The sequence below is a fragment of the Gossypium arboreum genome, chromosome 7 (assembly GCF_025698485.1).
Source record: "Gossypium arboreum isolate Shixiya-1 chromosome 7, ASM2569848v2, whole genome shotgun sequence".
NCBI classification, from domain to species: Eukaryota; Viridiplantae; Streptophyta; class Magnoliopsida; order Malvales; family Malvaceae; genus Gossypium; species Gossypium arboreum.
The window spans coordinates 96,967,967-96,993,415 of record NC_069076.1 but is presented as its reverse complement, the minus strand read 5'-3'; the positions used below and the strand labels follow the sequence as shown (position 1 = coordinate 96,993,415).

The 25,449-nt window shown below is 30.2% G+C and overlaps 2 long non-coding RNA genes across 2 annotated transcripts; both read right to left on the bottom strand.

Moving 5' to 3' along the window:
• Positions 1–12,508: 12,508 nt before the first annotated feature.
• On the bottom strand, positions 12,509–13,582 carry LOC108485525 (uncharacterized). The gene is made up of 2 exons (XR_001871313.2): positions 13,122–13,582; positions 12,509–12,800 (listed from the first exon to the last, which is right to left on the bottom strand). It is a non-coding gene; the product is annotated as an uncharacterized LOC108485525 (long non-coding RNA).
• A 5,053-nt stretch (positions 13,583–18,635) lies between these two features.
• On the bottom strand, positions 18,636–20,039 carry LOC108486754 (uncharacterized). The gene is made up of 3 exons (XR_001871545.2): positions 19,519–20,039; positions 19,348–19,416; positions 18,636–19,089 (listed from the first exon to the last, which is right to left on the bottom strand). It is a non-coding gene; the product is annotated as an uncharacterized LOC108486754 (long non-coding RNA).
• Between the last annotated feature and the right edge of the window lie 5,410 nt (positions 20,040–25,449).

Below are 25,449 nucleotides of genomic sequence, written 5' to 3'. Positions count from 1 at the left end.
CATCATTCTCATAAGAGTTGTTGGAATCTATTATTTTGGTAGCAACTTGTTGTATTCATATGGAAGAATCCAAAGATGATGTAGAAAGAGATTACTGGCTTTAAAATCACTCACCAACTACACAACTCAATATCCTTTAAGCGATTAACATCGTTGATGTTAAATTTTAAGAACTTAAAATTTAAAATTTTTATTATGTGACTTTCTTTATTTGTGCTGTTTACATAAATTAAAAGTTTTTTTTCTTTATTGTATGACTTTCTCTGTTTGTGTTGTTTACATAAATTAAAAGTTTTCTTTTTCTTTTCTATTATAAATCTTTGATACTGAATATCAAATCAATTTGAATTTAAAATATAATTTTCTATTAATCAATAGATATTGATTTACTATAATAATTATCAAATTGTTACTTAAAATTTATTAATTGAACTTTATGATTTAAATAATTTAATAATTATTTTATAATTTTTAAAAGATAATTTTACTAATAATTTAGTATTTATTGGTGTTAAAATATGAATCTAAAAGTAGCTTCGGATGTTACCTTTTATAAGAAAGATTGCATTGGGATTCTTTCGTCCTATCTTTTGTCTAATAAATAGCAATGAGCTAAAGATGAAAATGAACAATTGGTTTAGAATTTCAAAGTTAATATGCTTTCATATGCATGTATTGTATTATTCTTATTATAAAAATATTCCTGTATGGTAATTATGAGAGCTGGAGATTCGATTTTCATCCATGAAAAGAGAGTATATTTATTTCTTTAAGGAGCACCTGTTGTAATAAAAGGATTAATTACTATTATTAACTATGATTATCCTAATTTCGACAAAAAAAAATTGTCTACAGTTGCTATGATTTCCAGCTGGTAATGTAATGATTTTATACTTGTGGGGTTAATTAGTAGGAAATTTGGGCAATCTATTATTTGATCTATATTTGAATGTGTTAGGGTTTTCATTTTGCACCTAATTTTGTTTTTTTCTCCTTTAATGTTTTTCATTCACTCTGCTTTTGTTAGATAACTCTAATCATCTTTTAAATAATTTAAATTTATAAATTTTTTAGCATAATTTGAAATTTTAATAAATTTATCCTTTTATTTTATTATTTTAATCAAACTTTTCTTTTTAAAAATAAATTTTACCTCTAATTAAAATAAACATATCTCTTTTCTTAACATTCAACAACAAACCAGATGTGATTTTCCTATGTGAAACTAAGCTTAATACTAACAGTTTCAATTGTATTCGTGATATTTGTAGGATGTCGGAATGTTTGGCGGTAAATTCAAACGGGAGAAATGGAGGCTTGGCCATGCTGTGGAGAGATGGGATTGAGGTGATCATTCAAAGTTACTCTAATATGCATATTGACTCGATGGTGCAAATGGAAAATAAGAATTATGTTTTATTTACGGGTTTCTATGGTCAAGCTGATCCGAACCATAGGAATCTGTCATGGGATATGCTTAGAAGAATTGGTAGAACGGTAAAGGAAAACTGGATCATGGGAGGGGACTTTAATGCAATATTGGATAATGATAAGAAGGACGGGGGTAGGAGAAAACCGAGGGTTCTTACGGAGGATTTTAGAAGTGTTCTTGAGGAGCTGCCCTTGGTGGACATTAAAACTTCAAGGGGCTGGTTCACTTGGATTAACAATAGAGAAGGGGACGCCATGGTCAAAGAAAGACCGGACCGGTTTGTTTTTTCCTCTACTGCTTGCAACGCTTTTCTGTATATTGATACCAATGTTATCAGCCAAACTAGTCCAGACCATGAGGTGATTATGCTCGATACTTTGGGAAAAAAGCCGAAGGAAAAGAAGGACAATTCGAGGCTCTTTTTTAGATTCGAAGTTTGTTGGGCGAGGGATGAGAAAGCCAAGAAAATCATAAAAGACAGCTGGTGCAACTACAGCGATAGTATTTTGGAGAAGATGAATTGTATCTGTGACTCTTTGGGGCCTTGGCAGTTTAATAATTTTAATAAGAGAAAACATCAAATTAATAAGTTGTCGAAGAAGCTTGATGACTTTATTCAGGCGCCGAGTACACAAGTCAACCTCAACAGAATTAAGGAGACCCGTCTTAAATTGAAGAAGCTTTATGAGCAAGATGAGATTTACTGGGTGCAAAGATCTAGAATTAGATGGCTAAAAGAGGGTGATAGGAACACTAAATTTTTCCATGTGAGGGTTACAAGTAGGAGGAAAAAGAATGATATTGAAAGAATGAAAGATAACAATGGGTGCTGGGTGTACAATAACCGTGAAAAGTGTCGTGTGGCTAGGGATTATATCATTGATCTATTTCAGACTAGCACGAATACAGTCAATAATATGGATATATGTTGCATTCCAAAGTGTGTTAACGACGAGATGAACAAGAATCTTACGCAAAGCTTCACTGATAAGGAAATCCTTAGAGCTTTCAACCAGATGGACCCGAGAAAAGCTCCCAATATTGATGGCCTCCCTGGAATTTTCTTCAAAAAAAACTAGGAGCTCGTGGGTAAGGATATTCTTTCTTATTGTCATGACTTCTTAAACGGTGTGGCTGATATGTCCAGCATAAATGAAACGATAATCGTTATTATTCCTAAAATAAGTGAACCATCATCGGGTATGACTAATTTTCGCCCAATTAATTTGTGCAAGGTTTTCTACAAGATCATCGTTAAGACTTTGGCAAACCGTTTAAAATGCATCTTACCTATGTGTATTAGCCAAAATCAAAGCGCTTTTGTTCCAGGCAGAATGATTCATGATAATATCCTTATTGCGCATAAATTAATGCATTACTTACAGAGTTCAAAAAATGGTCCAAACAAGGGCCTTGTGGTAAAGCTCGACATAAGCAAGGCGTATGATCGGGTAGAGTGGAACTTCCTTGAAAATGTGATGAGAAAAATGGGTTTCGACATGGCATGCATTAATTTAATTATAAAATATGTGCGTACGATTAAGTATGTGATAAAGTGTAATGGGTACCTTTCGGATCCGATTATTCCGGAAAGAAGCCTTCGACAACGGGACCCTCTCTCCCCTTATCTCTTCCTTTTTTGCATGGAGGCATTTTCGCGAATGCTTATATGTGTTCAGGATCGTGGAATTATTAGGGGTGTTAGAGCTAGCTTGAAAAGGACGAATATTAATCATTTGTTTTTTGCTGATGACACTCTCCTCTTTATTAGAAACAAAAAAAGGGAAGTTGAAGCTTTTATGAATATTTTAAATAATATTGAGAAAATATCCGGACAAAAAATTAATTTAGAAAAATCTATGGTTTATTTTAGCCTGAACACCCCTACTAATCAACGAGAGCTTATCAGCAATATGCTCCGTATGAAGGTGGCTGAGAAGTTAGATAATTATCTCGGCTTACCTTTGCATATTGGGAAGAGGAAATCTTTACCTTTCAAGGACATTCTTAATCATCTTTCCTATAGAATTAACAGTTGGTTAAAACGTCTCCTTTCGTACGGAGGCAGAGATGTTTTCATTAAATCTATTCTTCAAGCCTTACCAACTTATGCCCTGTCTATTTTTCTTGCTCCTAAAGTTATTATTGAAAACATGAACTCAAGGATACGCAGAATGTGGTGGGCATGTAAAAATAAAGCCTGAGGTTGGGCTATGATGGCATGGGACAATATTTGTATTCCTAAGGGCATGAAGGTCTTGGTTTTAGAGACTTGCATCTTTTCAACCTAGCTCTTCTCGGAAGACAAGCTTGGAGGCTTCTTACTAATAAGGATACACTTTGCTATCGCGTTCTTAGCTCAAAATACTTCTCGGATGGTAATCTCTTTAGCCCAAAACATGTTGATAGACCGTCTGTTACTTGGAGTAGTATTGCCACAGCTATTCGAAGTTTAAGATAAGGCTTTAGATGGCTAATAGGAAACGGCAAAAGTGTGGATATTCATAAAGATAATTGAGGCTTTGAAGGTCTTAATGGGGATCCTTTTATATGCAATAGGGAGTAAGTGACCGAGAAGAAAACTTATGAGTTGTGGGTGCCGGATAGTAAACATTGGGACAATAATAGGGTGAATGATATTTATGGAGAAACATTAGGGGATCAAATTTGTAATATCTTCATCTTTTCTCACTGTCCGAATGATGTGCTTGTTTGGTTTCACAATCATCATGGTACTTATACTACTAAAGTCGCGTACTCCTGGCTCATTCTCAAAAAGATGGGCATGAGACCTCACCGGTTGTTCTAGAAAATGATTTGGCAACTCAAAATCATTCCAAAGATCCGAATTTTTGCTTGGAGAGTGGGTCATGAAATTTTGCCTACAAATTCAAAAATTGCATCCATTCGACCTTTAATGAATTCGACTTGCCAGCTTTGTGGAGCTGATAAAGAAACGCTCATTCACGCTTTAAATGATTGTCCAATTGCAAGGGAGACTCTGATGTGTGGGGGCTTTGACGACAGATTGGTCAGCAATGTATTTGATCAGTGCATCGACTGGTTGGAGATAGCCTTGAGAATCCTTGATAAAAAGGCTATGGAAAACTTCATTGCCCTTATTTGGAACTCTTGGAATAATATAAATAATTTTACTTTTCATGGTAAAGAGGAGGATGTGGATACTATCTGGAATAGAGCATTGACGTTAAGCAATGACTTCAGGATCCCTAACTTTAGCAAAAGACCGATGCTCCCTAGTCATCCTACTAGTCGTAAATGCATAAAGTTGTCGCGTAGGGTGGTGAAAATAAATGTAGACGCTGCCATTGATGAGGGGAAAATAGGGTTGGGTGTGATTGTCAGGGATGAAGATGGTTTTGTTTTGGGAGGGTATGGCTGCATAAAAGATATGACTTTTAATAGTGTTTGGGTATAAATGATGGCTATTGAGGAATGCGTCAGCCTGGCAAAAAGTTTAAATTTAAAAAGGGTTAAATTCGAATCTGACAATGCAAATATTGTGAATAAAATTAATAGTAGGGATCAGGATATAACGTTTTTAGGACAGCGAGCTAAAGACATTTATAAGAAGCTGAAGTCCTTTAAGGATGCAGTCATCACTTGGACGCCTAGATCCAGCAATAAGCTTGCTAATTTTATTAGCAAATTTGTGTTGAGTAATAATTGTATTTGCAATTTCGATGTGAATTATCCAAAAGAGATTCACGATCTTGTAATTTTGGATGCTATATATGAAAGCTAGGCCTTTAAGGTCTGTTTTGTTTTGTTAAAAAAAAAAAACAATAAATGTCACCCTTTAAAGTTATAATTATTATATTTATTGTAAACATTTGTTTATTAATACATTAATTATGATTTCTAAATTAAAATTTGTGATGCAACCACTTTCCATAAATGATTTATAAATTTATTTTAACATTATATATTTATCTATTATTATATAACTTGCAATAAAAATAAGATCATAATTTTATAAAAATTAAGCCTAAAAATATTAAAAGAACTAAACTTTTTGGTGAAATTTTTTTATGTAATAAAGATAATTTAGTAAAATATGCTTCTAGATCTTTCAATCCAACCAAATAAATCAAACTCCTAATATAACATACCAACATTCCATCTCGTCATTTTACATACTTATAATCTTATTATAAAAATAATCTTACATTTTTGAATTAACCACCTCTAAAATGCTTCAATTCAGTTTGATACCCATAAATTAAATTTTTTATATATTTTCAATAAATCATAATTTATATTCAGTACATTACAGATTTTTTTAAAAAAACAACATAAATTAGTAAGCGTAACGCATCTAATTATACATATAGGTCTCGAGTACTTAAAACTTAAAGCTTTCGCCCTTACCAACTGAGCCAAAGACTCATTAATTATTAAAGAAGCTATTTAAATGCACAATTTTTATGCAAAAAGAATTACACAAATTCAAAGGGGGCAGTTTTGCTATTTTGGTAATAAGAAAATGAAAATAATGATATAGATTATACCCCCAAATCAAAATCGGAAGGCAAAGCTCATTAAATTGGGTGGTTCGTATTTATACTGATAATTTCATTTATCTTTTGTGAGATAATTTTTTAGCCATATGAGGAGCAAAGCAAAATCAAAATGATTTAAGCTTAAAATGTGATATCTTGGAAAATCATACTAATTTCTAAATTATCATGTATCAAATTAAGAAACCATTATGTTGTAAAGATCCGATTTCTAGTAGTGTTGAAAAAAGATGGTTTCGGAATCCTATTTCTGGAAACCGAGTCTGTAAATATTAAGTAAAAATATTTACGAAGTTTATATATAGGTGAATTAAATTCTGGATAGTCAATTTAGTTAAAATTATGGTTAATTATGGCCCAGGGACTAAATTGCAAAGTTTAATTGCTATAGGTTTTTATTTAGAATAAAGCTTGAGGACTTAAATGGAAATTATACAAAGGACTAAATGTTATTTAAACCAATATTTTCAATCACTTAGTGGACGGGTATTGATGGATTATTAAGATTAAATTATAAATTAAATTACGTTTAATTAATGAATGAATAATAGCTAAGTAAGCTTAGTTAAAAATTAAGCTTATTATATAAAGAAAACACTAGTGGAGGTTTTCATCTTCCTCCCCCAAAACCACCGAAATATTAGAAAGAAAAACTCAAAAAGAAAGCCTCAAAAACCGTAAGCTTTGGACATCAATCTAGTAAGTTCAATTAAGTTTTTTTCTTGTATTTTTTTTTTTTTTTGAAGTCATGGAAGCTTGATTTAGCTAGCCCATATACCAATTTTCAAAATTCTTAAAGTTTTAGAAAGTTGTCATTGTTGAAAAATGGATGAATTTGGTGTTAAATCGGTAGAAATTAAGCTTAGTTTAAGAAAATGACTAGATTATAAAGCTAAATTTATAGTTTTGTATATTAGGGATTAAATTGAATAATCTATAAAATTGACAGTATAAATAAAAAATAGTAGGTTCCTAATGAGTAATTGTGAAATTGGATTTCAATCCAAATCTTTAAATTGAAAATTATGTTAGTCTCGATTTTAGGGACTAAATTGAATAAATCGTAAAATATGTATGAATTTGTAAATTGAATGTGATTTTGATGGAATTTGATATTATATTATTGTTAATGACGCAGGATCATTGAAAGGAAGAGGAAAATCGAGAGCTAATAACGAGTGGCGCGAGCTTTTGGTTTATATTTTTATAACTTGAGACTAATCTAATTATTGTATATTTATAACATTTTACATTATATAATGTTGAGGTGATTTATTAATGGTTATTGAATTGAAATGCTATGTTTAAATTGAATATCGAGAGAAAGTTGTATAACTTAATTGATATAGGAAATTTGTATGAAATTGAGTTGAATTATGTTGTATTATAATCTGAAATGATGATTTGATGTTGAATTGAGACTGATGGGATGTGAATTGAACTATGTGATGAAATGGAAAACTAGTTATCCTATTAACTATACAGGGATATACTTTGATTTAACTGATGATGCACTTACGTTCCAGTATATTTTCTTCAGTACATTCGATGATACACTTACATGCCAATATGATTGCTTCAGTATATCTGATGATTCACTTACATGTCAGAATATTTTCTTTGTTACATCTGATGATGCACTTATGTACCAGTATGATTGCTTCGGTTTAACCAATGACGCACTATGTGTGCTAGTGTCTTTCCTTCAATTATCCAATGATGCACTATGGTGCCAGATTGAGATGCAAATTGATTAATTCGTATATTAATCTTGAAATCCGAGTCAGATTAATAGGATTATATAAACATGGTTTGGCTAGGCTATATGGTAGATTGAAATGAAATGTGAATTGATTTGATATAATTGCTCACATGTGAATTGTAATATTTGATAACATATGAAAGGCTATGCAAATTGGCTAGAAATGAGCCCTGAAGGTCAATTAAGTATTTACGAGCTAATAGACTCGAAAATGATTGAATTGATGAGATGAAATTGAATATGTAAATTGATGAATGTGTATATTTATACGAGTATAAGATCAAATATGTGTGAAGTGCAATATGTGGAAAATGGTTAGATAGGGGTTAGGAAGTAAGATATGAAATAACCAAATGAATTGATCATTAGGTTTATATTACAATTTGGTATACAAATTAGTTAAACAATAGACTTGAATTGATTATTTGCATTTGAGTAACATTTATGTTATATTGACTTGAATTATAGAAATACCGTTGAGCTTTATCGCTCAACATACAGTTTGTTTGTCCATGCGCAAGTTAGGTCCCAATCAAGATCCCAAGCATCGACTTCAACATCTAGTCAAGATGCCAGACTCAACAATGTTTGTATAGATTCTTTTTTATAGTTATATGACATGTACTTAGGTTGAGTCGATTTAGATATTTTGCTATGTTTTGGGCATACTAAATTTGCAAGTTCAGTATAATAGACTTAATTACATGGAAGTAAAAATTGTATAAAGTTTATTATGTGGTTTAGTATTGTATAAAAGATGTATTTCCATATGATACTCTTGGATAGAAAGTATCTTTGAAAAATGAATTAGGCTAATCAATGAACTTATATGTAATTTGGCATTAGTGCATAGTTGATTAAGGTGTCATGATTTAGGTAAATTGTATTATTTGGCAGGAAGTATGGTATGTTTATGCACATAAGTTAATTTGGAAATTTGCAAGTTGAAGTTCAATTAGGAATTGTAGAAACAGTATGTGACTTTATGAAGTCAAACGTATGTCACGACGCGATGAAGAACTCCCCTATATTGCGACATCAACCCTATAATTTTAATTTTTTATAATTTAGTCCTAAATTGATCTTGGGTTAGCATTAGAGATTTCGTAAGCTCGTATAAGTCTTGGAAATGATTATTTATCGTATCTGAAAGACCCTCACTTGACTTGATCATCGAATCCGGGTATGGAGTGTCACAAATGGACCCAATTTGAACTAAGGACCAATTTATAAACTTAAAAAATTTTAAGACAGACTTTATTAAATAATATATTTATATATTACAACAAAATCCTTAAATTCAAATAAAAGATTATTATCTCAAAATTTCGAACTTCTTAGTAAACTACTACAATATATTTGACCCCAAGTCAAAACCTTTGAAGGTACCCCCTTCCTATGTGCATGACACCTTACTGACATTGATTCTTACTCTATCACTATTTGCATTGTCCCTCTTCAAGTTCCTTATCTAATGAGCCTTGCAATCATAGGCCAAAACATTTTTACGTTCAAATGAACTTAGTGAGTTTCTTCACTACTACCATGCATAGCTCGTTCCTTCTTAGCTAGGGTATTAACTTAAAAGAAAATAAAATACTTTAACTCCCTGTTGTACCCAAACTTCCGCGTTGTGCTTGAACTGGCAGGCTTTCATACATTTTCCGCCTTTCCTTATTGGTAGTTCGGTTGTTAATACCATAAGCTCCTGGTCGAGCTTACATCTCGATGACAGAGTTTTGGAGGTTTCAAAATGTTTTGTTATCTTGGGTTAGCTTAATCAAGTTTCCAAGATAAAAAATCTATAAAAATAAAAGAAAAATGGCTAGGGACTTACTTGAAATTAAGGAAAAAAAAGTTTAAAGAAAAAAAGAATGGCTTCCTCGCCTTTGTTTCAAGTTTGGACGATTGGAGAAGATGATACTTCATCTCTTCTATCACTAATTTACATATATATAGATTAAATTTTAATTAGTTTAATTGATTATGTTTTAATCTTAATTTACTTCATTAATCCACAATCAGCATTACCATCCACTAGCACATGATTAGTAATGGTCAATTAACCATTTTGGTCATTTGGATAATTGTAATTTAAGTCCCCAATTCATTTACCAATTAAAAATTCATAGCGATTGAATTTTACAATTTAGTCACTAGGCCTTAATTAAACACAATTTCGGTTAAATTAACTATCCAAATTTCAATTCATCTAAATATTAACTCCATAAATATCCTTATTTAATATTTACAAACTCGGTTTACGGAAACGTGATCCCAAAATCGTATTTTTCGATACTATTGGAAACTAGGTTGTTATAAAATTTACTAAAAGAGAGCGTATGCCCAAGATGTGGGGATGTTGAAGAAAACATAGTACATGCTTTGAGGTTGTGTTTTAGTTGCAAAAGAACTTTGGGTTGAAATGGGTTTTGATTGGGAAAGCATGGAACAGGTGAATGATTATTAAATGTGCTACAAATTGTTGCTTTTAATTTGTATAATTGCAATGGAATAAATTATTATGACCATCTAGAGCATTTAAATGAGAAAAACAGAGAAAAGTATAAAGGTGAAAAATAACCAAGTGGAGGAATAATGAAAGTTTATTGAAACTAATCTACAAAAATATGAAGAGGCAAAGATAGAAAGGATTGAAAGAAAAATAAAGAGGTTAAAAAGAATTTTGACATATCTTACGAGAGTAGAATCGATGAATCTAGAATTAGGATAGTGACCAAAGATGAAAGCAATGAAGTACTAACATCACTGATTGGAAAGGCTAATTCAGTAGCAAACTTATTCACAACAGAAACTACTATTGAATTTTGAGTAGTGTAACTAGCCAAAGAGTTGGGTATCCAAAAAAACCATATTTGAATAAAATTCAATTAAGAAGCTTTAACAAATGGCCTTTGATAATTCTCCCATTGTATGTTTAATGGAAGACGATAAAAGGCTATTGGCAACTTTTAGTAAATGTGATTTTAGGCATAAATGTGCTAATCAGGTAGCTCATGAGCTAGCAAGGTCATGGAAAGAAACTCAAACAAACAATGTGTGCATAAAGGAGATTTTGGATAGTCTTTGTCCTTTTGTGGCAGATGATAAGGCATTCATGTAATGTTGTTTTTCTTTTGAATGAAAGAATGACATTGCCCAAAAAATACTTACATTTTTCTCATTTTCTCTACTCTTATCATTTCAATTTGGTGTGACTTGTTTTTATGCATTATGAAAAAGAAACTTGTTTGCCTTATGGCCAAACACATTATCCGAGAAAATGTTTGAACAAGGTAATTTACCAAATGCAATGAGAGAATGAGAGAAATAGGCACATAAGTTTTGTTAATGCAGTTCGAAAAATAGTCCTACTTTGCGGAGCTTTACTTAATGAATAATTTATTCAACAATCAATCTAGTAACCTATTGGCTAAAGCCCAATCTACCTTTACATAAGAAGTAATAGTAGCCTCAATAGATAAACTCAATTTGTTACAATCACTCACCTAAAAAACCTCACTTGCAACAAATATTAACTCTCGAATAATGCCTATAAATTGGGTGCAAAATACAAACATGAGATAACAACAAATACTTAAAGAAATGTAGCACAAACATTCTCCTAAAAGGTGTATTGATCCAAGCATACGTGTCGCCTATTTAAAGGCAAAATGTGGCAGTTCCTTCAATCAACTTTTTGAGGATAAAAATCATCATTTGCGTTACAATATATCCAAGAATAATTCCTCCAATCTTTATCACTTCTAGGCCAAGTAAGTTGATCAACTTAACCACTAAGAAAAAGCTCAAAGGATAAAGATAAACTCTAGAGATAAGGCAAGTCGATCCTTCCTCCTCTTTCACACCAAAATACGATCAACATAATTTGGAAAGGACCAAACCACAACCTTAGGATCATTTGCTGACAATGTAATACATCAAAAGGACCTCAGTAAAAAAAGTCAAATTTTAAATTGATCTCGAGCTATCTTGAAGGCATGTTTAGGCTACTGTTCAAAGGGTTGTCCAAATAGGTTGCCCAAACACGGGCAAAAACATAAAGTAGTCTAAGGGAGTGTTTGAATATGAGATGGAAGTTATGAAACAAGACATGTAAGGTCGTGTTTTCTATCATTTTTTTCCTTTTCCACTCAATCAAGCATCATTATAAGTTGATAATTCATAATCGTGATTTGTCTATTTTTTTATTGATTATATATAAATATGTATTGTTATTATATATGTAAAATCTATTGATAAATTAAAAAAATATAATAACAAAGATGATTAAAATTATATTAATAATATACTAAAAATTAAAAGGGATAGTTGGACCTTTCTTTAAAAGGGAAAAGAGTGTGGTTCATGTAATAAGCATAATACATTTAAAAACAATTACCATGTTTAGCACAATAATATATTTTTGTGTAAGTGTAGTACAATCACACATTAGATTCAACCAATATAAATTATAATTAGAATAAAATAAATATAAAATATATTCAGATTGAAATTTGAAATAGATTTGAATTTAAATCTACACATAGTAATTATTCATTGTGAATGCTTAAGAAGATAGGATATTAATCTTACCAACACAACTAATGTATCTTTTATCAATGATCCCTCTGCTATGTTAATGCTTAGCATTTAGTCTTGATATTTTAAACATAATTTAGTTATCTACTTTATCAATGACATTAGTTGGTCCAAATAGTCAACATCCTTAATTATTACGGTTAAAATGATGTCGTGATTTAAAAAGAAACATTTTTAACACAAAACAAATCGATTTCAATAAATAAGTACACTTTTCTAACACACACAAAAATATTTCGATACACATAAGTTTGAAATAGTATTTTTACCCAAAATAATTAAGAGTGTCAACTATTTGGAGTAACTAAAAAAAAAGATTATGTTTGTAAATGCCCAAATTTTCCCGAAGCCCAACAGCCACAACATTTTCAGAAAAAAATAAAACAAAAGAAAAATAATAAAAAAAACCCTAGCTAAGTCTCATCGCCCCATGCCTTCTGCCTTCAACCACTCTCTGCCGTCCCTGCAAAACAGACCAAAGAAGAGCAGAGATAAACACAAGAAGCAAATACGCAAAAACAGTAAATGAATCAGTGTAATCAGCTATAAAGCCGAGAACAACCGATTGTATCGGGGGGGGAGAATCGATTGTATTTTAGGGGGGATTTTTCTAACAAAAATTGTATTGAACACGAAAAAGAAATCAAAAAAAGAAAATCAGTTTCAAAAAGGTGATTTCCGACTTAAATTTTCTGTAGTTTTGAGTTTTCTTGAGTTTTATTTTCCTTTTGGACTTTCGTTTTCGCATTTAAAAGTAGAAAAGGCAAGGAGAACGAAGTTTTACCTTGTAAATATGCCGTGAAACCTCTTCTGCTTCGCCGAGATCGAAGTATAAAGAGGATCTCAAGGTTAAAAGAGAAGAACCCCGAGGCTTAAGCATGTTGGTCGCCGTTCACGGTGGCAGATCGGCACTTAAGAGGGAAGCATAGGGTTCGGCTGAGGGAAATGAAATGGGGAGGTTAGGGTTCTATTTTTGGTTCAGCCGAATGAAGCAGGAGAAGGACTTGAGGTTTTTTTTTCCTTTGATTTGTTCTTAAGTGGCTGAATGTATTTTAGGGTTTTAGGCTTGATTTTGTTCAGCTAATGAAACGGCACCGTTCCAGGGGAAGGGATCCGCGTGTAAAACCGTTCCTAGACCCGAACCCGTGCCTTTGCACCTTAAATGGGTTATTTGTTAAGTGGGTCCTTCCCTTTTACGCCGACATTCAATTGGGGCCCTGTATACATTTTCTTTTTTTCTAAATTATCCCTGCATTTTGCGCCTAAACTCAACTTGATCCACGCCTAAACGCCGTGTTTTATATTTTGGAATATTTACGGTTTTAATCCCCGTATGCTTGCGCGCATTGTATTAAGGTCCCTAATGATGTTTTGTATTTTTTATTTGCTTGTAAATTCCCCTTTTCATTTTACCTTCATTTTAATCGGGTCCTTTTTAAGTTTGTTTTTTATTCATTTTAATTAATCTTTTATAAATTTATTATTCGTTTCAATATATATTGTTGGAATCATTATTATGATTTATTCTTGAACATACATTTATATTTATATTTACTTTTAAATTTGTTTTTATATAATGTATTTCTTTTTAAGATTTTATTTCACTGCATGTATATATATATATATATATATATTAAACATTCTCATCCATTATTATTTTATTATTGCTATTATTTCTATTATTATTATTATGGCTATTATTATTTCTTTTTGAATTTATTTACTTATTATTTTATTATTAATTAATCCTTTGCTTAACCATTTTCATGGTTTTATTTTATATGCGTATTATTTTATTTCATTTATTTGTCCTTGCATTTATTTGTCATTTTAATAGCTTTACATCTTATTCATTTTAAACTATTCTATTTATTTTATTTATATTATTTATAGTAACCTATTTTATATTGTTTATTCCAAATTATTTTAGAAATTATTCATTTTAAATTGTTTTCTATATTATTTGATTAAATTATTTTTATATATTATTTATATTAAGCTGTGGTATACCCTCATATAAGTTATTTATTCCAAAACTGTTTTTATGTATTATTTATTCTAAACTAGTCTTATTACTAAAGCTTAAATTGTTCTATATATATTGTTTTCAAACTGTTTTGTATATCATGCATTTGAAATTCCTTTTTATTTGTTATTTTATATGTTACTTTAAATTGTCTCGTAAATTATTTACTTTGAATTGCTTTGTATATTATTTGTTCTAAATTATTTTACATACTACTTATTTGTAAATTGTTTTATGCTATTTACTTCAAATTGTTTTACATATTATTTTATTCCATTTCTTGAGTGTTAATATTGATATCAAAGTAATGTGTATCCTGCGATTATTACCAAATTTTATTTATTCGTATTTTCATGTCTTTGTGATTTATCATTGTAACACTTTACTCGCAAATCATTATACCATGTTCGATATCATCATTTTTCTCGTTCCATTTAAGTCACGTCGTGTATTAAAAGTTCAAATGCATGTTTTTAATATAGACCATTTTATTCCAAACAAAATAAGCGCACATTGCTAAATGTTGCGTTCGTTCTTATTCAAAATAAGGCAATATTTCGTTCTTTTTGAAAATTCGAGAAAACGTACCCTAATTCACTGGGTTTCGATTTTTCTCGTTTCATCTAAATAACCTAATATCCTTTTAAAATTTAAGAACGTTTTTAAATCAAAAGGCAAGCTTATTTTCGGGGTTTAAGTTGTTGTGTCCTAACGTACTGGATGTGACATTTTATTACTTCGGGAAAAGAAGGTCTTTAACATCTGTTTCAATTTATTCGATCATTTTTAAATTAGCATTAATACAAAGAGGGATCGTATTTTAAATTCCTTTAAGTTTTCAAATCTTTGACACTAAGACATTAATTAATCAACTAGGTACCAGTCTTTGGGCGTATCAAGGGTGCTAATCTTTCCTTGTGCGTAACCGACTCCCGAACCCGTATTTCTGATTTTCGTAGACCAAAATCGTTGTTTTGATAAATCAAACTGATTATTAAAAACAATCACTCTTCGAGGTGACCTGATCACACCTCAATAAAAAGGATTGGTGGCGACTCCCTCTATTCGTTTTCATTTTTCAAAATCTAAGTCGATTTCTGTTTTTTAAAAAAATGGTTTCGACAATGTTAAACTAAAGTATAAATATTAAATTCTAAATTTAAATATAGTAGAGAGATTATAATCATAATTTAACATAAATATATATAGCTAAGACAATCATTTGTCATTTGATTTAATAAAAAAGAGTTTTTAGAAGGATAAATCTCAAACTATACATGAATTTTAATTTAGTGTCTAATTTTATACATGAAATTTTAATTTGATTCAATTTTCACAAATCACTAATAACATTATTGAATTAGCACCATTTTATGTTGAAATGTTGCAAACACAAACAATTATATTAATTTGATATAAAAATAAATGTATGAATTCATTTCTTTAAATATGTAGAATTAAATTAAAATCAAGGTTTCATGTATACATATGAACTACAATTTAAGTTTCATGAGTATAATTGTATCAAATCAAAGTTCATGTATCGATTACATATTATACCGAGTTCATATATAAATTTGATATTTATCTCTTTTAAAATAATATTTTTAATTATAAAAATAATTTCAATCATAATTACTTTAATAAATATATACTACAATTTCAATAAATAACTAATAAATAATTATAATTTAATAAAATTGCTATATATATTTATATTTATTAAAAAATCTATGTGTGTGTTAATGACTTGTTCTTAAAGCATTAGTTTGTGTGCAAACATATACTCATGACGTGGCTCATAATAATGACAAGTGGATAGGGCTTCAAAGCTATGGAGTCAGCATTTTATTTATAACTTATCATGCACTTCTTCTCTTGTTTTAAATTATCATGATCTATAATTATTATTATAACGTCTTGGGTAAATTCCTCATGTAGTTACCTAAGTTTTAGCATATTTTTATTTTGGTCATCAAAATGTTTTTATTAATTTAGTTACTCCGTTAAGTCAATTTCGCATTTTAGTCACTCTACTATTAAATGTGTTTGGTCACTTATTAGAATGCTGACTTGGCTCAGTATGATAATAAATTTAACCCTTAATATTTATCTATTTTGTTGATTTAGTCCTAATTTTAAAAAATTTAACAAATTTAACTATTAATATTTACACATTCTATCAATTTGATCTTGATTCTAAATTTATTGTTTATATTTTTAATTTTTCTTAAATTTTTAATTTTAAAACTAAAATTAAATTGATAAAATATATAAATATTAAAAGTTAAAATTATTAAAAATTTCAAAATTAAAACTAAAATAACAAAATGAGTAAATATTTAAGGTCAAATTAATTATTATTATATTAGATCATGTTAACATTTCATTTGGTGACCAAACATATTTTAACGATGAAATGACTAAAATATGAGATTGACTTTGACGAGGGTGATTAAATTAATAAAAAAATGCAAGATCCAAAACAGGAATTCACTAAATTTTGGATGATTATAGAAGTAGTTTTCGCTAGATATAACATAAAGAACCAATAATTGAGCTCCGAGTGGCATTGTTGGCGGAAGTACGGTGGTTCCAGGATTTCGTACTGACTATCTAAAACCCACATGGGTAGGGCTTCAACGTATGCCATCCACGTGTAGGGTCGATTAAAGGTTTACCTTCAAACAGAAAAAAGCAAATAGCATCGCCGATCACATCATAGACAGTGAAGAATCTCCTCCACTGTTCCTGGGGCCCATCCATATGTGGAAATTGGTCCTCATACGTGGCACCTGATCCCTGATTTTTATTGCCAATGATGAAGGGTCAAGACATTAATGGGTCCCACTATTAACTTATGCAGGACGGCTTTTGTAGGATCGTTTACAGTTTACTTTGCTTGAGTTTGGGTTTCAACTCATGTTAATTACATAAATGAAATATTAATTTACCATTAAATCAAAACTTTATTTTAATATATTATTTATATTTTAATTTTATTGTACATTTATTATTATCTCCACTAATTATAAATATATTTATTAAAATTAAATATTTTATTAAATTTGGTATTACAAATTAAGTAATATCAATTCAATTAAAAAAATTACAAATTAATTTAATTAACACCTCTATTGATATTAACTGTTTCAGTGTCACGAGCGAGGTGACCAAACCTACATGATACTTTGGTGCAACATATGACCGAGTTTTCAAGTAACACTAAAATCAAGGTTCTTGTAAATTAAAAGTTTAATTTGTCAAAGCTAAAGCCCTGAATCTTCGAAACCATAACTAAAAAATAATTAAACTAAAGTTAAAGAATCTTAAAACCCTGAATCTTTTAAAAAAATAAAAAATAATTAAGTCATTCAACTTTTTTCTCACTCAATTAATACATTGAATGTTAAAATTATAATCAATTACTCTTTATTTTTTGATATTTTATATATAAAATCATAAAAATATATAAATTTGAAAAATTATAAAAATTATTAAAGTGCGAAAAAATTATAGAATATAGAAAATCATAAATTATTTTAAATGAAAAAATATATAAATTTTCAAAAATTTGCACGAACTTTTTAAAAAAATTATATATGTTATGAAAAATATATATATTATAAAAATATAAAAATTATGAAAAATGTTTAAAATATAGAAAATTTATTTAAAATATTAAAAATAGAAAACTGCAAAAAATTGTTGAAAAAATGAAAGAGTGAAAAAATATTGTTACAAAATAATCCAAAAATTATATAAAATTACAAAAATTATATAAAACTACAAAATATAAAATTATAAAAAAATGTTTACAATTTTATATAAAGATAGTTTCAGTCATCACTTTCTTTCTCAATTCATTTTCAAACATTAGTTTATATCTCAAAACACTCCCTATTGTCGATGATAGTCAAAGGATGCATTCTCTGGGGAGGTTTGCAACGGATAACACAACAAATAGCTTCAAGGATCAAATAAATATTTTATGATTTCTAACAGGTCTTATAGTGTTTACGGATGCAAAAGAATAAGATTTAAGAAAAGATGTTAAAGAAGATATTTTTCTAATAAAAATTTAAATATACTTAAAATAATTACTTTAATATTATTATTAATTATTATATTTATTTTTGAAAATATTTTTATACGTTATTTTTCATTTTAAAGATTATAATTAAAGTGCAAGAGAAGTATTTGATGTTTAAAACATTATTTTTATGTATAAGTGGTATTGGTTTGAACCTTGTTTGAAGCAACATTGAAGTATTTTTTAATCAAAAGATTTTATTTTATTTTTTGATAATAAGACTAGACTTTATTAAGAATAAAGTTAGCTCAAATAAGAAAATGGAAAACCGAGCTGATTTATAATACCTTTTTGGAGAAGGATGTGGAGCGGATCTTATGTATTCCTCTTCGAATCAGCATGACGACCATACAATCTAGAGAGGTGAGCCGACGAGGGAGTATACTGTTCGCAGCGGGCACAAATTTCTTTTACATGACAGACAAAATAAAATACAATCTAACTACAGGCAATTTCACAAGAGATTGTGGAGCTTAGATCTACCTCCAAAAATTAAAATTACAAACTGAAGGTTTTCTTGTAACCATTTGCCTACTTTCTATAATCTACATTATAGAAGACTGTTGGAACCCGCAACTTGTCGAAGGTGTCAGAATGGAGTGGAAACGAGGGAGCATTTGTTCAGGGAGTGCCCTATAGCAAAGGAGACATGTGAGAGGTTAGGTGTTATCTGGCATATTTCAGAGGAAAATTCAGATTTCAAATAATGGCTTAAAAACATTTTTGAGTCAAACTCTTTGGCTAAGTACAGGATGATAGCATGTGCTTTGTGGGCGATTTGGACTTCAAAAAACAGATTCATTCATGAATGAGAAATAAAATAGGGTTCTCAAATTGCAGATTTTGTGAGTAACTACCTTAAAGAACTTGATGGGTTGAATACGAACTTACCAGCGAGATGGTTTCATACGAGTAGATGGGTCGCTCCGAATGGTCTGAGGATAAAAATCAATTTTGATGCTGCATTCAACAAGCAAAGAAATAAGTCATGCTCCAGGTTAGTGGTACGGAATGAAAGAGCAGAGGTGATTTGTGCAACAACAGTTATGCACGTGAATATACCATTTGCTTTTGCAGTAGAAGCGATGGCATGTTTTCAGGAACTTAATCTTGGGTTATTTCTCGGGCTGAGGGAGGTTGAGATCGAAATAGATTCCCGTTTGGTAATCCATAAACTGCAAGAGGAGAAAGAAGATAGATCATAAATTGAAGTTTTTATAAAAGATTCAAAGCAACTGAGTTTAGGTTTTGAGTTCTGCGTTTTTCAGTTTATTCATAGAGAATTTAACAAGGTTGCTCATCTCATAGCTAAAGAAGGACTCCAAAAAAGAGAGGCAACTTATCTGTTGAATATGGTTACTTTTGGTACGGAGGAAGCGGTGGTCACCGATCGAAGATGGACGGATTCCACAAGGGAATGAAACGTCTGGATTGTTGAAGGAAAGTATTGGAAAAGGGTTTTGAAAAGTTAGGAGGTGTGGTGTTTTCAAAGAATTTTTTTCTGTGGGAAGTGATAGGTACTGTTGAAAATTAATGGAAAGTAATTATGAAGATAAGCGGTTTCCCATGTGTTTTTGTTGCTTTTGAGGGAATGGGTTTAGTTATTGGATAACAGCTGGCTAATGAAGTCTCTAGATCTCCCCCGTCCTGCAAGCTAAATCTTTGTGTTTGGGCTGTTTTATTATTTATTTTGCTTTCCTATTTAGTTTTGGGCCTGTCAGGTTGATCGACTATTAATGTTTGTTCTGTGATTTTCTGCCTAATTTTGGGCTTGTTTTGGGTTTACCTTTATGAATAAAAGATCTAGATAATATTTAAAAAAAAGGAAAAATAAAAGAAAAGATAACTCATCCAAAACAAAAGCAAGTTAAAAAGAAACCAACAGCGAGACCCATTAGGTAAAAATGAAACAAAAGAAAATAAAAGAAAAAAGGGAAACTAAAATGTCCCCCTGTCCAGTCGAATTAATAGACTGCCACCCCCACTTCCCAAAATATACTTTTTGTTGTCGGTTTCAATCATCTAGTGACTTTTGACGCTGTTCAGAGAAAAAAAAAAAACATTGAGCATCTTCTCCGTTTGTGAAAAAATCACACCGTCTCTTCAATCTAGTTCTCGTTCCTGTTTCCATCCCGATCCCAACAAAGGCATGGCATAAGGCTTTATGTGGCGATTATATGTGTCGTTTGGTTTGCACATCTTGATATGCACCTAAAATAAATCTGTGGAAATGATTCTTGTTTTGGTAAATATCTCTAATATAAGCTCCTATTTTTGACTTATCTTCAACATTTGACTGACACTTTTTGATAACTGTCAATGTATCCCCTTTGATTTCGACTGCATCCACACCTATCCCTATCCCTAACCTTACTGCTTCGGAGCATGCAAAAACTTCCGCAACAAACGAAGAGGCTATCCGATTTGCCAGAACCGAGTTGGAGACAATCACCTTCCCCCTTTCATTGCCAGAACTGATTACAATCAGTTTTCTCAGCAAACATGTAGGCCTCCACACGGCGTAGACACTTTCACATGGTCGAGGCACACGGCCATGTGGCCCTATTTCGCAGAATTTTTGTTTTGAGTCATAAACTGTCTGTTTTGTATTTCTGTGTAATCCGACCCTCGTTCAAGCCTTAGTAAGTATGTTTGGGACTCTATTTAGTTTGGTTTGTGTGTATATATGCGTTTATGGGCTTTAATTTTATTGTTCATTTATGTGATGAATAAGTATGAGTTTATTATTATTGTTGTAATTGAATATTAGAATACAAGTGTAATCAAACCTGAATCTGTTCAAACTGGAAATGTTAATGTCTATTTCTGTATATTGTTGGCGTAATGTATGCATTGTTGCATAGCATGAAAATTTTGGGATTTGGTTATAAAGAGAATGAAGACAGACTTAGCAATTTTAACTAGAATACTTTTGTACAGCGATTCACCGTACTATCTTATAAGTATATCAGCTCAGCTGTATATAGTTACTCAAGTGGCATAGTTCCATGTTGTGGTGTGTAGGGTGGATGAACCTATTATGGTTTTATATGGTGTGCATGGTGGGCGGGCCTATCATAGCCTTTATGTGGTGTTGGATGGACGAAGTGGTGTTTGGTTGGTGGGGTGGGATTTTGACTTGTACATCCGTTCGCATCTGAATACAAGTCTGTTTGTCAGAACATTTTGTCTGTTTGTGTGAACTTTTGGTTATTGACAATATAGTTAATGTCATGTAATGTGTTCTGATTATTGTGTATGATTGGATCATCATTTCTGTGGTTTGATATTGTATTTGACATACCGATTGAGACTTTCGTAAATGATATTTTTATACATATGCTTGTCTAAAGTATTTATTGTGTCACTCCATCTTTTGCCATCTATTAATGTTTCGGACTCACACTGAGCTCGCGTAGCTCATTTCTGTAGTGTTTTTTCCTTTCAGGTACATTTCGTGTTTTGGAGCTAGACTTGACATACCAGAGGTCTTAGAAAGATATGGTTTGATTTGGTTTAAGTAAAATCTCATAAGTTTTATACGGTTAACTTTAAGTAGGTTTGTAAAATGATTATATAAATTGTGGTACAAGTTTTTATGGTGGGCTTTCGTAAGGTGTTATTTGGACTGAACTTTAGAAACTATGGGTTTTATTTCTGAATATTTGACGTTGGTTTAATATTTTTTCAAACATAATGAACAAAAATGTTTTCTTGGTTTGAAGTAAAGTTTTTGTTTCCGCCACTTTTGGTAGGTAATGTAACCTCTAGGATTTGGTCTAAACTTCTAGGCCGGGTTTTGGGGTGTTACAGTGTCCGTGAGCAAGGGTTTGGTGTTTATTATAAAGAAGTATTTGGTCCAGTAGTTAGACTTGATACCATCAGATTAGTGGTGGCACTCGCAGCTCAAAACAATTGGTCAATTTATCAGTTAAATGTGAAATCAACCTTTTTACATGGAGAGTTGTAAGAGCAGGTATTTATTGATCAATCCCCTAGTTATGTAAAGCATGGAAGTGAACGTTTATAGGTTGAAAAAGGCGTTATATGGGTTAAAACAAGCTCCAAGAGCTTGATACAGTTTTATGGATGCTTATTTCAATATGAAAGGTTTTCAAAAATGCCAATATAAGCATCGATGGGAAGCTTGTTATTATATGCTTATATGTTGATGATTTGATTTATACTGGGAATGATATTGCATGACTTAAAAATTTTAAGCATTCAATGATGACCGAGTTTGATATGTTTGATCTTAGTTTGATGCATTGTTTTTTGGGGGGAATTGAAGTGAAGTAATTTATTGGTGGAACTTTTATTTCACAAAAGAAATATGTTAGGTCTATTTTAGAAAGGGGTTATTTTACTCGTCTAATAAAAAATTAATATTTATAAAAATAACTCTGGTTCAAAAATATTCACCCAAATAACTTGAGATAAACAGTAAAATTAGGTTATGGGAACTAGATGGCTCGCACCACTATTTTTTTCTATTAAAAAATAATTTTTGGGGTTTTGAAAACTAGACGGCCGGCACCCATGTATATTTTTTCAAAAAAAATTTTTGGGATGCTGGTACACTAATGGTTGGCACCCTTTTATCTGATTAAAAAAATAATTTTTTGGGGGGTGTGATGTCGGCCAATAAATAGCCAAAATCATCTAACAAAAGAGATTGGGAATATTGTAACATAACCCCTCGTTGTTTTCTTATCTTTTCATTTCCCAAGTTTAATTACATATTTTATAATTTAAAATAATATTGAAATACTTATCATGTTTTTAATTATTATTGCATCACTCACATTATTATTAAATTTAAAAATTAATTTGAAATGACGTGTTAATATTTTCATATTTGAATTTTCATAATTTTTTAAAAAATTGTTTTATTTCGTTAAATGTAACTTGATTGTTGTTAAACTCAAGTATAAATAATAAATTAAGCCTAAAAATTATATTTATTTTTAAATGTAATGATAATTTTTGGTGGTGGTTTTGATAAAAAGTTGTTAAAGTTATCTTATTTTAATATATTATTTAAGAACTTCAAACGAAAGTATTTTAAAACTATTTATTAATTTTAATATTAAATTTTATAAATGTGAAAATATATTAAAATGCTAAATACAGATCCAAAATGACAGTAATTGATACTAAATTAGTTAATTTTCAAATTAAAAGTAGTTAATTTAAAATTAATATGCACAATTAAATTATATGTTCTTTTTATAAAATTAGGATATGCTTTAATGATTTTCCTCTTTTATAATAATTCAAATAAACATTGCTAAATTATTTTTTATTTTTAAAATAACAAGTAATATATAAAATATGTAGTTCAATATATTTTAAATTAATTTTTAAATTTAATAATAATGTGAGTAATGCAATAATAATTAAAAAGCATGATAGTAATTCAAAATTGTTTTAAAATATAAAATATGTAATTAAATTTGAGAAATAAAAAGATGGGAAAACAAGGACGGATTGTGTTGCAATATTTTCAATCTGTTTTGTTGGATGATTTTGGCCATTTGTTGGCCGACACCACATTCCAAAAAAAAATATTTTTTTAATCAAATAAATGGGTGCCCGGCCATTAGTGTGCTGGCACCTAAATTTTTTTTTTTTAAATACATAGGTGCTAGCTATCTAGTGTCGAAAACCTCAAAAATTATTTACTGTTCAATGCAAGTCATTTGGGTGAATGTTTTTGAACCAAAATCATTTTTTATAAATATTATTTTTTTAGGTCAAACGGGTAAAAATCCTTAGAAAGGTTTGGGATGCAAAATTGCAATTCTATCACCTCATCTATAGATATAGGGCTGAAGTTAGAGAAAACTATTCAAAGAAAAAGATTGACAGTACTCTTTACAAACAAATCCTAGGAAGTCTAATGTATTTAACAATTACTAGACTTGAAATAATGTACTTTGTAAGTCTTATTAGCAGGTACATGGAGAATCTAAAAGAAACTCATTTGCTGACGACTAAAAGTGTTCTTAGGTATTTGCAAGTGAATATGGTATTTTGTACAAGAAAGGAGAAAAGTAAGATCTGATTGGGTTTGCAAATAGTGATTTTACCAGTGATCAAGATGATAGAAAAAGTACTTTGGCTTATGTGTTTATGCTGGGTTCATGAGTTGTTTCATGGTGTTCCAAGACACAACAAATTGTTACGTTGTCTACCACAGAAGCAAAATCTGTGGATGCAACTATTTGTTCTACTCAAGCCATTTGGTTGAAGAACATACTTCCAGAGATTCATTTTCGCTAGCAAAAACCAACTACAATTTACTGTGATAATAATTCAGCAATTAAACTTTTGAAGAATCTAGCATCGCATGGGAGATGTAAAATTTCACTTTATGCGGGATCTCATCAAGAAGAAGATCAACAAAGCTTGAACAACAAACACAACTAGAACTCAGATTACATTTGGAGCGGTGAACACCCTTAACCAATTAAACCAATTCTCATTTAATTAATACATACATTTTTTTAAATTATAAAATATATTATTTAATGGATTAAAAATAAACACGTAAAATCACATGTCACACATATAACTGGTATTATATAATAAATTGACTCTTAAGGTGTGTTTGGTTGGATAGGAAAGCAAAGGGATATGAGGAGGAATAGAAAAGTGGAAAGAAAATGAATTTTAAATATGCTTAATTGGGAACAAAAATGAAAGGAAAAAAAAAAGAAGAATAATTATTTTTCATCTTGAGAAAAAATAAAATAATTCAAAATTATGCATTTTCAAATGTTTTATTTTCTTCTATTTTATTTTTTAACTCTACCAAGCAATAGATTTAAACAAAATTAATTTTTTTTATTTTTCTTAACAAACACACGAAAATAAATAATTTTTATCCTTGTAATTTTCCATCCTTCAATTTTTTCTACCCTACCAAGGCCTTAATTTTAACAATACAATTGTATCATTGTGCATATAAAATTTAAAATGAATCTCACA